Source organism: Chrysemys picta, chromosome 6, assembly GCF_011386835.1.
Source record: "Chrysemys picta bellii isolate R12L10 chromosome 6, ASM1138683v2, whole genome shotgun sequence".
NCBI classification, from domain to species: domain Eukaryota; kingdom Metazoa; phylum Chordata; order Testudines; family Emydidae; genus Chrysemys; species Chrysemys picta.
In genome coordinates this window covers 85,858,523-85,870,536 of record NC_088796.1, presented here as the reverse complement: position 1 = coordinate 85,870,536, position 12,014 = coordinate 85,858,523, and the positions used below count along the sequence as shown (strand labels likewise).

Here is a 12,014-nt window from a genome sequence, read left to right as displayed (position 1 = left end):
GAGATGCTGGGAAGATGGTAAAGTCTAAAAACTATGTATACTGGGAATGGCAAGCGTTGGGTGGTGGCTGGAGGGGACCACTTCCAGTATGGACCCAGGGAATGTTATTTTAATAATACATAATGTGTTCAAGGCTACTGCATGTGATATATCCAGTAATAACCTTTGTAATTTGTTTGGTTTAGGGAACAGAAGAAATAAAACAAGGGATTGGCAGAACACACTTTGGAACAGTTGACACCCATCAACCAGGTCATATCTGAACAAAATAATGAGGTGGACACCACCATTCTAAGTCTCTATCCTGTAGTTCAGACAAAATATTTGTTTTTGATGGTTGTACAATTAGTAACCACCACTGTAGTCCTGGGTGTGTATTTTTGGGTAATAAACCTTTTTTTTTTTTAATGGAAATGTAGGCCTTGCATGAACAATGAAAGGTAAGAGAGGCTAACAATGGACAAAGCATGAATTCACAAGTGGCCTTGTAAATAATATGTAGCTAGTAGATAAACAGTAAGAAGAAGAATAGGTGATAAGCTTGCAGCTGCGCATACTAGGACACTTTGTAGCACATGGATAGCTCATGATCTATACGGGAATTGGTTCACAAAATTAGTAAGCCAATCAAAGTGTGTGAAACAATGTAAAATGTAACATGCATGTGTTGGTCTGTTTTATAATTATGTACTTTGGAGTTGTAGTGCGCCCAATTACACAGGATAGCTTAGTGGTTTGAGCATTAGCCTGCTAAACCCAGCGTTGTGAGTTCAATCCTTGAGGGGCCACTTGGGGATCTGGGGCAAAATCAGTACTTGTTCCTGCTAGTGAAGGCAGGGGGCTGGACTCGATGACCTTCAAGGTCCCTTCCAGTTCTAGGAGATAGGATATCTCCATTAATTATGAATCTATGAACCTCCCCTGAGATACTGCTTGGGGTGTGCTATAGATTGCTGGGATCTGATATGGATAGAGACCTTTTTAATGTTTTTAATGAAGTAAATACTAATGGGAATTGTGTGATCATGGGAGAATTTAACTTTCCAGATATAGAGTGGAGGACAAGTGCTAGTAATAATAATAGGGCTCATATTTTCCTAGATGTGATAGCTGATGGATTCCTTCACTAAGTAGTTGCTGAACCAACAAGAAGGGATGCCATTTTAGATTTGGTTTTGGTGAGTAGTGAGGACCTCATAGAAGAAATGGTTGTAGGGGACAACCTTGGTTCAAGCGATCATGAGCTAATTCAGTTTAAACTAAATGGAAGGATAAACAAAAATAGGTCTGTGACTAGGGTTTTTTATTTCAAAAGGGCTAACTTTAAAGAATTAAGGAAATTAGTTAGGGAAGTGGATTGGACTGAAGAACCTGAAGTAATTCCATGCTTCCTCCACCTTTAGATTCCCCAAGTCAAAGTTGCAGAAACTATCAGAAGCCTGCATCCCAAAACAGGGGAAAAAATTCATAGGCAGGAGTTGTAGACCAAGCTGGATGAGCAAGCATCTCAGAGAAGTGATTAAGAAAAAGCAGAAAGCCTACAAGGAATGGAAGATGAGAGTGATCAGCAAGGAAAGCTACCTCATTGGGGTCGGAACATGTAGGGATAAAGTGAGAAAGGCCAAAAGCCATATAGAGTTGGACCTTGCAAAGCGAATTAAAACCAGTAGTAAAAGGTTCTATAGCCATATAAATAAGAAGAAAACAAAGAAAGAAGAAGTGGGACCTCTAAACACTGAGGATGGAGTGGAGGTTAAGGATAAGCTAAGCATGGCCCAATATCTAAACAAATACTTTGCCTCAGTCTTTAATGAGGCTAATGAGGAGGTTAGGGATAATGGTAGGATGACAAATGGGAATGAGGATATGGACGTAGATATTACCACATCTGAGGTAGAAGCCAAACTCGAACAGCTTAATGGGACGAAATCGGGGGGCCCAGATAATCTTTATCCAAGAATATTAAAGGAACTGGCACATGAAATTGCAAACCCATTAGTAAGAATTTTTAATGAATCTGTAAACTCAGGGGTTGTACCATACGACTGGAGAATTGCTAACATAGTTACATACATTGCTAACATAACATGATCTGGGCAACTACAGGCCTGTCAGTTTGACATCTGTAGTATGCAAGGTCTTGGAAAAAATTTTGAAGGAGAAAGTAGTTAAAAGACATTGAGGTTAATGGTAATTGGGACAAAATACAACATGGTTTTACAAAAGGTAGATCGTGCCAAACCAACCTCATCTCCTCTGAGAAGGTAACAGATTTTTTTAGACAAAGGAAATGCAGTGGATCTAATTTACCTTGATTTCAGTAAGGCATTTGATACGGTTCCACATGGGGAATTATTAGCTAAATTGGAAAAGATGGGGATCAATATGAAAATTGAAAGATGCATAAGGAACTGGTTAAAGGGGAGACTACAACAGGTCATGCTGAAAGGTGAATTGTCAGGCTGGAGGGAGGTTACTAGTGGAGTTCCTCAGGGATCGGTTTTGGGACCAATCTTATTTAATCTTTTTATTACTGACCTTGGCACAAAAAGTGGGAATGTGCTAATAAAGTTTGCAGATGACACAAAGTTGGGAGGTATTGCCAATACAGAGAAGGACCAGGATATCCTACAGGAAGATCTGGGTGACCTTGTAAACTGGAGTAATAGTAATAGGATGAAATTTAATAGTTAACAGTGCAAGGTCATGCATTTAGGGATTAATAACAAGAACTATTGTTATAAGCTAGGGAGGCATCAGTTGGAAGTAACGGAGGAGAAGGACCTGAGAGTATTGGTTGATCACAGGATGACTATGAGCCGCCAATGTGATATGGCTGTGAAAAAAGCTAATGTGGTCTCGGCATGCATCACGCGAGGTATTTCCAGTAGAGATAAGGAGGTGTTAGTACCGTTATACAAGGCACTGGTAAGACCTCATCTGGAATACTGGGTGCAGTTCTGGTCTCCCATGTTTAGGAAGGATGAATTCAAACTGGAACAGGTTCAGAGAAGGACTACTAGGATGATCTGAGGAATGGAAAACCTGTCTTATGAAAGGAGACTCAAAGAGCTTGGCTTGTTTCTTCTAACCAAGAGAAGGCTGAAGGGAGATATGATTGCTCTCTCTAAATATATCAGGGGAATAAATACCAGGGAGGAGAGGAATTATTTAAGCTCAGTACCAATGTGGACACAATTGGAACAAATGGATATAAACTGGCTATCAGGAAGTTTAGATTTGAAATTAGATGAAGGTTTCTAACCATCAGAGGAGTGAAGTTCTGGAACAGCTTTCCAAGGGGAGCAATGGGGGCAAAAGACATATCTGGCTTCAAGACTAAGCTTGATAAGTTTATGGAGGGGATGGTATGATGGGATAGCCTAATTTTGGCAATTAATTGGTGTTTGACTATTAGCGGTAAATATGCCCAGTGGCTTGTGATGGGACACTAGATAGGGTGGGATCTGAGTTACTACAGAGAATTCTTTCCTGGGTGTCTGGCTGGTGAGTCTTGCCCTCATGCTCAGGGTTTAGCTGGTCGCCATATTTGAGGTCGGGAAGGAATTTTCCTCCAGGGCAGATTGGCAGAAGGCCTAGGGTTTTTTTGACTTCCTCTGCAATGTGGGGCACGGGTCACTTGCTGGAAGATTCTCTGCACCTTGAAGTCTTTAAACCATGATTTGAGGACTTCAATGGCTCAGACACAGGTTTGATACAGGAGTGGGTGGGTGAGATTCTGTGGCCTGCGTTGTGCAGGAGGTCAGACTAGATGATCATAATGGTCCCTTCTGACCTTAAAGTCTATGATTCTAACCCACTCCCGTACATCTGAGCCTGATCACCTGAGGTGTGGCTTTATGAAATGTCAGTTAAAAAAAACCTCAGTGATGAGTCTGGATTCAAACTGACTTTTTGGATTCCAGAGAACTGGCTAAAGTGTTCTCCCAGAACAGGATGAAGTGTTCTGGATAACCCGAGTGCATCCCACCACATGGGATAATGGATTTAATTAAATTCTAACCCAAATCATACATGGGCCTGGTTCGTTCTCCCAGCACAAAAAAGTGGCTTTTCAGAATTATCCTCCAGCTCGCATGCAATTAAAATGCATTAGACCAAGCCAAAATCATTTCAGAGGCCTGCTGATTTTGCCAAGACGTACTTTGCAGTGGTCAGTACTGAGTGTTAACATGGTAAAATAACTGATGATGAACATCAGTATCCAAATTAAAATATGAAGGCCAAAAACTGTTTGCAGGGATCAAGACTGTGAGCCAAAGGCTATTGAACCATTCCTCGGTTGCCTCATTATAGTGGATTAATAATATTGATATGGGTCATATGCTCTCCAATTAATCTGATCAGAAGATAAGATTTTTGTCCCAGAATGAGGCTACACAGAGTTTTGCAAGGACCCTTGGGATGTATGATCAGGACACTCACACTGAAAACAAAATACATCCTTAAATACTTTTATTGAGATAAATTGAATAATAATCAAATGGAAAAGTAATCAATCATAATTTAAAGGCAATAACATTGTTCTAGAGGTACATGTGGTATTAGCTTTCTAGATTAATACATTCAAACCCTTCCTTGATAATCTGGTAGTAAGAGACAAAGAACCAGCCTTGCCTCTGCCATGCCAAAAGAGTCCTATGGTTCAGGTTCCTCAATTCTCAAGTGGGAGATGCAGAATTTAGGAGAAGCTAGAGCTAACTTATTGCCTGACTTTAACTAACTAACTAACTAGTTAACATGGTGTGTTGCCCATTTTATCAACCCTGAGCACTATGTGCCCACTTCCCATGTCCCAAACGTAAGTTCCTCACCCACAAAATATCAGGGTATGCTTACTCTATAGGCTGGCATGTTCATATGTATTAATGCCCATTAGCTCATTCTCACATCTGTTATTTCCTGCCTAACCAGTTATTTCCATGTTCTTTGTGGTGTACCTGTTAAGTTTAAAGAGGGCATGAGTTTAGGTAGCCATCTATTTATGCCAAAGGTCTAATTTGCTTTAATTCATCATCACTTATCTAGGCTAAAGGTCCTGAACATATGTATGCTAACTTGATCTAGCTCAATGTGTTATGGCCTTGTGTTATGGCCAAAAATACTCTAGTACAAATCTATAAATATATTATAACAAAACAAACAATCAAACCCAAAAGAAAAGATCTAAGCAAGCACCCCTTAACACACACACACACACACACACACACAATTCAGTGGGCTTTAGATCCAGTCCACCAAAAGAGTAGCCTAATAGAAATTAAGTAGCGAGTAAAGAGAAGAAGGGCCACAAAAAGACAAGGAGAGGCAGAGAAAAGGGTTAGAAAGAAAATTAAACACACTGAAGAGGTGTTTGCTCCGGCAGAGCAAAATATAAGAGACACATTTTGAAGAGTGAAGGCTGAAAATTATAACCTTCTGGGGATTCATCATTTTACTTAGAATGGGCAAAACTCAAAGGATTAAATTTTAGTTTGTATAAGCTTGTCTAATCTTATCCCTGAACCTCTTTTTGTTGAGAAATTACACTGAAAATGTAAGAAGTCAGAGTGTTTTATTATAGTTCAAGTATGTCTTGGTTTCAGCCAAGCTAGGATATTACCTCCCTCATTCTCTTTCTGCAATTCCTGTTAAGCAGACACTGCAACAAGAGTGAAAATATTACCAAATTTAACCAAACTTCCTTGCTTTGTAGAAGTTTTAGTTCTGGGTCAAGGTTTGGGTCAGTTCTTATTTTATCTGAAGTGACTGGTTTCTAGTTCATTACCCCCTAGAAGAGCATTTCCACTGAAAAGGGTTGGATGTTGTTTTTTCCAACTATCTTTCCTCTCTATATGGAAAACAAATGTTTAATGTCAAGCAATGAACTGTTACATTTACAACTGTCTGGTGAGAATTCACTTCTCTTTAATTTTATAATTCATATGAAAAAGTGTTTTAAATGTTTCACTTTGAGGTTCACTGGATGTTAAGAAACTGCAATACTATCTCCTTAAACATTATTCAGTTATGTTTTTCCTCCACTGATGATGCTAGCCAGAAAAATCAGGACAATTGCTTTGTAGTATATCTACAAATTCTAAAATATGCTTGATGAAACAATAACAGAAGAAAGAGGTCCACCACATCCCAATATTCATGAACAAGACAATTAGAGACATTTGGAAGTGTTTACATTTTTTTGTCTCATTATTTAAATGAAAGTGAAAATCCTTGTTGTGTATAAACAAATTGGCTAGATATTTATAAGCATCTTAAAGTAGTGTTGACAAACTCCAGAGATTCAGAGGTTTAGTTCAGCTAAGAACCACAAAATCTATATATCTCTCCAGACTTCTCAACGCAATCTGACCTTCCTGATTCATCAAAATAGTGCTGAAAGTCTCATAAGCAAAATTATAGGGCTCTCATGTAGTTTCTGATGCTTCTTGTTTCTGGTTGGGGAGGAAAGGACATGATTCTAGCCTCTTACAATATTTCAAATTCCTGAACTTCAGACAGACGCAGAAAGTGCAAGGTATAAACAAACAAACAAAAAGTTTTTGAAATCAGTAAATCAAACAAGATTTCTGGACCACTTACTTATTCCTCCCAGCTCCTGGAAAAAAGTTGGAAGTGGAGATTTAAAAAAGGATTTGGTAAAAGATGCAGATAGCATCTTAATTACCCACATTAGTTTCCCCAGTCCAACTTATTATCTATTTTTAACAGCTGCATTACTTCCATGATCAGAGAGGTACAGACTTGCACTTATATCCCAAATAAGTGCAGGTCTGTAACTCTCTGATGATGGAAGTAATGCAGCTGTTAAAAGTAGATAATAAGTTGGACTGGGAAAACTAACTGTATATCTATCTGAGGAAATCGAAGTGGGTTGCAATACAAGGGGGTGAGAGTTTTCCAACGTAATTTTTTGGCAGCCTTTAAAATGTCAAATGTAATTGTAAGTGTAAATTGTTTTGTACATTTCCATGACTATTAGTGATTTTATTCTTTCAGATACTTTATCAAAGTTCCACAGAAGTCCACTATCTAGAGATGTGTAATCCACAAAAAGAGTGATAACCGCAAACAGGGAGCACTCCTGGAGACTAGTTAAACCAGTATTTTGTCAAAAGGAAAGAACAGTATGCTTTAAAATGTGTGGTACAGTAGAGGATAATGTCTGTTCACAATAAAGCAACAAAAATGTGGATTCTTTTCTGATACAAATAACTGAGTGATTCAGATAGTAGCCGTAAGTCTGTGACAAGCATGACTTTGGATCAAATTCTGATTTAATTTACATCTCACCACCAAACTGTAGTCAGTGAAATTGCCCTGATGTAAACCAGAACAGATTTTGGCCCCTTACATGTATGGGTTCCCAAAAAATGCATGACATTTTAGCTGGGCCACAGCCTGGCCTGTAAAAGTTTAATTCAATTGCATATAAAGTACTGTTACTCAGCAACCAAGAAAAGTATGTTTTTTTACTTAGCAATGTTTTACTGCTAGGGATTTAAATGAAAGTTGGTGTTCAACAACTTGTAGGAGAGACTCCGAGTAGGGAGAATTGGGTTTTAGTAACTCAGAGAAAATAGTGATACTAGAGACATGCAGTGCAGAAAGACTTTTATGTTAGATAAGTCTCTCAGTTGTATGGGTGAAGTCAGTGAGGTTACACTTGGACTCAGAAGAATTTGGCACAATATTTATTGTACAAAACAATATTTATTGAATATTCTTAAATAAAGCTTCACTCCAGACTGGCCAGAAGAGATGGAGCTGGGCCTTATAAGAAGTCTGAGGGCACTCAGGGATGGAGAAAAGATCTAGGAAATGAGTGATGGGGAATTCTTGCTAATGCTGGGAAAGGCCTTGGGTAAGCAGAGTAAGGAAGGCCACACAGGATTGGTCCCTGTGATGGACTGTAAGGGAAAAAGGGAGCGAGATGTAGGAAGAGACTGTGGAGAAGGCAGGACACTTCTGTGGAGGGAACCTGCAGGGAGCAGAGTAGGCTCCTGTGGGAGTGAGTCCTGAGATATGGTTTGTAAACAGAGAAAAGACTACTTCAGTAGCCCAAGAGTGCAGAATTATCCAGTTTTGTTTGGACTTATTTATGATATCCTGGAAGGTGTCTGAACTTCAGTGATTTGTTCAGAGGGCTGAGCCACAGATCTAGGGCTAGATGAAGGCAGCCTGCAGGACATGCTGGCGCCAAAGATAGAGGCAACATCTCTGCAGTGATGCAAGGCGGGTGGTCCAAAGGTGAGTGAGCACTGCCCCACCATCTTTCCTTTTTTTAAAATACTGACATCTGTTTTGTACAATGGTAACTGTAGTGTTAAAATCTATCTGTTGGTAGGAGGTCAGTGCTTCAGCAGGGTCATCTTAATTCAGAATTGTCCAATCCAATTTAAATAACTTTTAAGAATAAGATTTCAGGAGAAACTGTATCGAATGCTTTACTGAAATGCATTCTATTACATCTATTGCTTTCTTTTCATCCAGTAGTTGTTTTATCCTACTAGAACTCTGCCACAGAACTCTAACTGAAATTAATGGGATCTCCATGCTTGAGTGCTTCCCTCTTGTACTACAGTAAATGTCAGACTTTTAAAGGTATTCGCTCTGACACTCCCATTGTAATCAGAGTTAGGTGTCTAAATACCTTTAAAATACACAAAGGGATTTAAGTATCATAACTTCTAACATTTATTTACCTTGCCACTCAGTGGATTCCACAGCCCTATGTTAGGCACCTAGGGTCCTTACACAATGCATGGGGAAATAGGTCACCTAAGAAAGGGTGTCACAAAAGCCAGCATGCGCAGAATAGAGCCAATTAGGTGGGGCAATAGAAGATACTGAAGAGAAGTGTTTGGCCTAAGCCTGGTGAGAGGCAGACACCCATCTCTACTTCTGATTCACATCTGTGAACCCGCTCCCGGTGTTAGGTCCCTCAGATATTTCAAGAAAGGTGGAGAGTGCAAACCTAAACACAACAGCTGGGGGAAGGGCTGGCAGCAAAGGCCTCCCTTGCCTTGATTACCCTTATGCCAGTAATTAGGGCCTCATCTGGGATATGGAAGAAAAAGATTCAATTCCTCTCTGATGTGGAGAAGGGATTTGAACTTGGGTTTCCCATCTGTCAGGTGAGTGCCCTAACGACCAGGCGTGTGTGTAACACACACACCCCCACTCTCTCTCGCCGCTCCCCCACCGCCACCCTCTATTTATATACAGTAGAATAGCTTCAACAAGAGAGACTGAACCCCATCCCCAGCAGAATAAGCCACAGACTAGTGCACGGTCTCAGAGTCCCGGCCCGTGGGCAATCTGTGGCCCGAGAACCTCCCCACTGCCGGCTCTGTCTGCTGCAGGCGCTGACCCCCCACAGCTCCCATTGGCTGTGGGAGAGGGACAGAGATACCATCATTAGTTGCTGGGCAGAGTCAGCCATGGAGGCAGCATCACATTTTTTTCCACAATGAATATAAACAAGTCAAAATAACAAACACAACTATCTGATGCACACCTTGCTGCAATCCTGAAGGCTTCAACTGCTCAATCACTGAGGTCAAACATCAATGAACTGAAGCATTGCCAGGTGTCTGGCAAACACTAAAAACTCTCTGGCAGGCAAAGAATTGTATAAAGTTGTATGACAGCTTTATTATTTCTAAAAAATTAGAAATAAAAAATACAATATAAACATTTTCTTTTCTGAACAACATCTTCAGTGACATTACTGGCGCACTGGGAGGATTTGAGGACTGGCACTGGCCCTAGGCAAACTGAGTTTGAGACCCCTGGTCTAGTGGTTAGGGAAGCCATCTGAGAGGTGGGAGGCTTGTTAACAGCTGTGTTCATATTCTTTCACCACATCAGCCAGTGGAACTGGAATCAGAGTGCCCAAGTTCCCTGGAGGTCTGGTCACTCTGGGGACACAGGAAAACAGCAGAATGTGGGGATTTCGACTGGAAGCAGCTCATCCATAGGGACAGAGTAGTGCACAGGGTTTGACAAAATTCCACTTGTTCAATTTCACCTGCATTCAGCTTCACCCTTTGCAAATGAAACACTGGCAACTCTCAGCCCTTCATAGGCATCACATGACTCCTTCCCAGATAGTGTGATGATCAAATGCAGGTGGCTGGTCTGTAGCCCTTAAAGAGGCAGGCCACCCTGTTACAGCTAGCTCTACATTTGAAAGGCAGAATAGATCCCTAAAAACTTCATTTCTTGCCTTAGGAATCTACAATTCCAGGTGTGGAGCATGACTAACTGGGGTGTTATCCCTTGCCTTGCCAGGGATGGGACTTAAGCCCCATCACAGATGCATTTTTAGTTGTTTTTGTCAGAACAGAGGAGTTTCATCTTTGCGGGGGGGGGGGGGGGGGGGAGGAGGAAATCTTGAGTCATGTCTTATTTCTATGACCTGACAGGTTAGAATACTGACAAGTGGACAGAAATGAGGCTGACAGACCATGACAAAGAGATGCTGATAAACATCAATATGGCAACTAGTGGAGAAAGCCAGGAATTGGTGTTAAATCCATTCTGATTCAACATCTTCAATAATGATATGGAAGAGATATAGCCTCACTCAATCTGTAGATGACATTTTTTTAGGAAAAGTTTTGACCACCTCTGAGGACCAAGAAATAGTTCAGGAGGACGTAGAAAGCTTAGAATTATAGATAGACAATAAAGTGATATTTTGATTGAAAAATGCAAGATTATATAAGAGGAAAATAAAGACTAAATGGGAGGGAAAAACTTGAAAAGCATTGATGCTGAAAGACCTACAAGAGGGGTAATGGTGACTCAATCTTATTACAAACCTTAAGAGTTCTAAACTCATCAATCTGACCCAATAATGGTGACATTATTAAATGATTTTTATGCCAAGCAAACAACTTGCTATTTTTCAGCTTCTTCCCTTTTAAACTATAAAGAGAGTCTCCATTAGGGTGACCAGTTGTCTCGATTTTATAGGGACAGTCCTGATTTGTGGGCCTTTTTCTTATATAGGTTCCTATTACCCGCCCTCACCCCCATCCCAATTTTTCACACTTGCTATCTGATCCCCCTAGTCTCCACTGCCAATTTGTGTGTAATCATTTCAGATTGAAAATTCAAATCTTAAAAATCACACACAAAGCAGACCTTCACTCTGTGGCAGCTTACAAGGGTACTCCACTTACCCTCTACCTGTCTTCTGGGATGGGAAAGCAAAAGATTCCATCCCTCTTCATCTCTCTTCCCTGTCACCCTCCTGCCTCACTCCACATTTTCCCAGCTTCTACCCACATATTCAGCGATGTGTACCTCCCTCCTTCTCCGTCTCCATCTATCTTGTCAAGTATCCTGCCCTGTATGTCTCTGTGCCCCAGCACATTTTCCCTCTCCCTACATCATCTTATTCTTCTCATTATCTCGCTTTCTTTCTCTGTATTCCCCCATCCTGCTCTTTTCATAATCCCCTTGCCCCTACATGCTTCTTCACTCACTCTCCCCCAAGAATGTTCGCTGAGGGCAGCCTGTGGCTTGTTGCATTGGGAAGACAGGCACCTGGTAGCAATCTTTATTTTGGTCACAATAATGAGAACGCTCCTAATATTCTTAATAATTAAAGAGGAAAAACAGCAATCAACAAAACCCCTTTAAAATTGTGATATTTGTGATAAACTTGCAACACTTGGCAACTCTGTAGACACGCATTTGCAAAATGATATATCAGCAAGAAAGTCAATGCTATTTCAGGCTGCACAGTCATGGAGCAAGGAGGTAACGGTTCCTCTCCACACAGTTCTATTGCAACTATACCTGGATTACTGCATTCACTTCTGGGTACCTTATTGTTATCTGATATTGGCAAACTGTCAGGAACTCAGAAAACAGCTCCAAAACTGCTCAGAGTTGGATGGATTGATTTATGAGCCGACATGAATAGCCTGGTGACTTAATGATGGACAGTGAATATTTGTAAATTGTAAGTGCCAAGG

General features: G+C 40.6%; 1 long non-coding RNA gene across 2 annotated transcripts in view; it reads left to right on the top strand.

The window, feature by feature from the left end:
* The window catches only part of LOC122174104 (uncharacterized), a 115,058-nt gene extending 112,081 nt beyond the window's left edge, over positions 1-2,977 (top strand). For both annotated transcript variants that reach the window (XR_010602293.1, XR_006175470.2), the window contains one exon: positions 186-2,977. This is a non-coding gene — a long non-coding RNA (uncharacterized LOC122174104). The remainder of the gene's footprint in view (positions 1-185) is intronic.
* Positions 2,978-12,014: the final 9,037 nt, after the last annotated feature.